Source organism: Acyrthosiphon pisum, chromosome X (assembly GCF_005508785.2).
Source record: "Acyrthosiphon pisum isolate AL4f chromosome X, pea_aphid_22Mar2018_4r6ur, whole genome shotgun sequence".
In the NCBI taxonomy this organism is placed as follows: Eukaryota; Metazoa; Arthropoda; class Insecta; order Hemiptera; family Aphididae; genus Acyrthosiphon; species Acyrthosiphon pisum.
In genome coordinates, this window is record NC_042493.1 from 125,675,188 (window position 1) to 125,679,281 (window position 4,094).

Sequence of the window (4,094 nt, forward strand, 5' to 3'; positions counted from 1 at the left end):
CCCCCCCCATAGATCCGAGCCTGACAGAACCTCGTATTATTGATGGGAAATATTTTTCAAATGACTTAGGACAAAATAGTGTTACTTAACACAATTTATTGATACTAATTTAAAAATAAAATAAAATTATATTGATTGTGATGATTATAAAAGACTTGCTGTTGTGGAATTCAAATTACATTTTACACAACCTGGTAATGAAGCATTATTTCAAAATGAAAATAACTATAAATACGAAAGCAATTTAGAAATAGATATCCTAAAAGGTAAATATAATATATTTTTCTTTAATATTTAAACATTGGTTTTATAAAATATACAATCATCATGGTAAAATAACAATGAAAATGATGTGTTGTTTGATTATTGTTTGCTCAGTGAATGTATTAATAAAATGTGTTTTATCAGAACAGCTATGATACCAGCTCATTTAAAATATGAAGTTAAAGACAAACGTGCACCATATAAAATACAAGAAGGGTTAAGGATTCTAAAAGAATTGATAGGTGCTAAAAGAGATTATTTTAAAATATATTTTACTAAAGCTATTAATTATTATAAATGGGATATTAATTTAGATTTTAGATAATATTATTGATTCTTATATCGGTTCTTCTAATGATGATGCTCGGAATATTGGTACGGTCCATACAATTTATAAGAAAAGAAATAAAAACCGCGGAAAACTGGTACTATTCAAAATTTAATTTTCAGGGGTCCTACAATATATTTTACAATGTTTGTAATATAATTTTGATAAATCACCATTGACAACAAGTTAAATTTAAATAATACTTAAAACAAAAAATGATGTTAGCAATCAAAATTAACAAAAACACAAATAAGTACAAGTAGCAGGCGGGTAAAATAAATATAAAATGTAGGTACAATAAATATAATATAATATAACGTATGATTAATAATTATTATTTTGTATACTTTGCTACATTATTTAAAAATTGTTCTATTTGAATTTTTAAATTTCATTTGAATAATTTACGTACTGGAATTTCAGTTAGTTCAATAAGTAGATAAATAAAAATATATTATAATATACCGGTTTGAACAAATTAGTTGTTAATTTTCCCGGGCATTTAAAATTTGTATTTTGTGTGCATTTCCACCTTATAGAATTATTATTCTTCCTCAAAACCACATAAGAATATTTCTTATGTACTATTAACTCACTGCCCTTTTGACTTTCAAAATTGTCCATTATATGATACGTATTAGTGTATACAATTGAAAATGATGTACTGGTGAGAACTTGCTGTATACTCGCAGTCCCTCGAGAGTCGTGGTTTCCCATTGATCGTCGGTAAAATTAAATTAAAAATAATCGTTGATATTTTATTCTTTTTTTCATAAAAGTTTGGGAAACCTTGACTATTTTGGACCGTACTTTAAGTATATATATTTTAATACTAATTAAATACATAATATATAAAATTAAATTTTATTAAAAATGATTTAATGTTTTTATTTTTATTACCAATCAACAAGTCTATAATTGTTTAAAGATATATATTGTTTGTTCTATTTTTAATTTGTTTTTTTTTAATTTAAATTTTTATCTATCAATCTTTGTATGTTTTTATATCGCGATCTTTAACTATTTTTCTTGAAGCTTCTGTTATCTAAAAAGTGATATGTGGAAATTTTTTTAAGGCTTTATTGTCATTTAAATATTTTAAAAATATTTTATATTTACAATTATAATATATTTCATTTAATTCCTGTAAAAAAAATTATTTTTTTAATAATTAGATAAAGTACCTGGTATGACTATCCTAACCAACCTAACTTATATATGTAATTTATTTGTATATGATAAATCAATAATATTTATTTTAAATTTTGTAGTAAAACAATTTCACTATACAAATCTTCTATTATATCATAAAAATCTATTAACACATTAAAAAAAAAAATAGTTTTAATATAACCTATAAAATTTGTAATTCTGTAAGTTTTATAAAATACTAATTAATAGTTTTTAAAAATAGTATCATTCTTTATTAAGTGTTTTTATATTTAAGTCAACGCACCCATCAGATATATTTATATCATAAATAACACATAAGTACCTATATTATATATTAATAGGTAATAGAGATACAAAATATTAAGCCATGTTTTTTAATTTAATATAATATTTTAAGCAAATTTTCTTTTAAATATAGATAAACATCATAATTATAATATATTTATATTAGTTATATTATATTTAGTTAATAACAAATCTGACATTTCTAAACATACTAATGTTTTTTTTTTTTTTTAGATAAATCGTTTTAATTTTTAAATATAATAGAAAAATCATCAACACAACTACCTAAATTATCTATTTCATTAATTGTTTTAATAAGAATATTAATATTTTCACAATGATTTTGAATGTATAAATTATTTAATATATTTGAAATATATTTTAAGTCAAATTTATGTTTATGTGTTCCTAAATGTATAATAATAATGTAAGAACATGATTTATTTATTTTAATTCTTGAATTAAATAATCATAATAAAACTTATATAGGTAAGTGTAATAGGAAGACCTGACAAATTAAATAACTTTGTCTTTTCAATATTTTCAATTTTTTTTTTTATACACCTAATTTACAAATCTTTGTGCTACATGTATTGTATAAGCAGTAAAGTAATTTTATTTTATTTTTTAGAACTGAAAATAAAAAACTTTAAGTTAATTTAGTATTAAGTCTTCGAGGAATTCCAAAATATTTTTATACTTATGCAACTAGGTAGTAGGTATGAATAATATCAATAAGCTAGAGCAAAATTAAATATTAATTAATTGAATACTACCAATTAATTCTAGACATCAAATTTGAAAATTTGAATTCAATAGCGATATCGGATGTTTTGTTAGAAATAGTGTTTGATTTGGGGTGGCGAGTGTATATAATTAAACGTAATTAAGTTACTTTAGGTACTCGTTACTTAAAGATAAATGTAATTAAGTTACTTTAATCATTACTCAAATATAATTGCAATGAAATTACTTAACTTTTCAAATAGAAAAGTACCTAAGTACCTAATTCATTACTTTAGCGTTAAAAATTTCTTGGCAATTATCATTCTGCAGGCAATAATTTAACTAGAAATACCTTACCCATAGTAACAAAAGGTATAATTTGAAAAATATGTACAGTTAATAGTTATTTTCATAACAATAGTAATTACTTATAAGTTATGACCACTAAAAATAGTACTAATTAATTGTACTTACCTACGTTTATCAATGGTAATCAATCATCATAGGTATATAGTTCAGTATACTATGTATTTATGTCACAAACTCACAACATAAACCTTAGGCATGTGAAAATGAAATCATAATACATATAGAACACAATAAGCACTTGTAAAATTATAAAAACAAACCGTTTATAAATGACAAAATATGGCTATAATGATTTATAACAGTATAATGTTTAAAATATTTTGATTTTATTTAATTTTCTGAAAAATAATGTTATATTCCAATGTAAATTCTAAACATAGTAATAACTAATAAGAATGTTGAATTTTCAAACTGAACAGTTTTTGTACAACACTAAATTCTTTATAAAACCTGTAAACCAATAATTAATAGGAGCGTATAAAATTTAATAGTCCACGCTAGATAGATATTCATGGGAAACGTTCTGCGAAGGTACCTACCTAACTATTTAAAATAATCAAATTTAATCATGAATTTAATTAACCGTTCTCGTGACTTACGGTGCGATTCGACAAGTCAAATGCCAAAACCATTTAAAACTGAATTGTGGCGAGTTAAAATTAAAATATATATATGTACATATTAGATTGGTAAACATAATAATACCCACATTATAGACATAGATTTTTTTTTCAAATCGCAATGGGGAAGTATTTGATTATTCGAAACTGTAACGCGTTATTCTATAGAAATTACCGATCACAAGTAATTTCCATTACATTTTCGTTACTTGGAAATAACTCGAATCAAATTACGTAACGCTTTACAAACAAAGTAACGCGATACTTCCGTTACGTTACTACCCAACACTGGGTTTTGTCTATCAAAACTAGCTGTGTGCAGTTGCGGG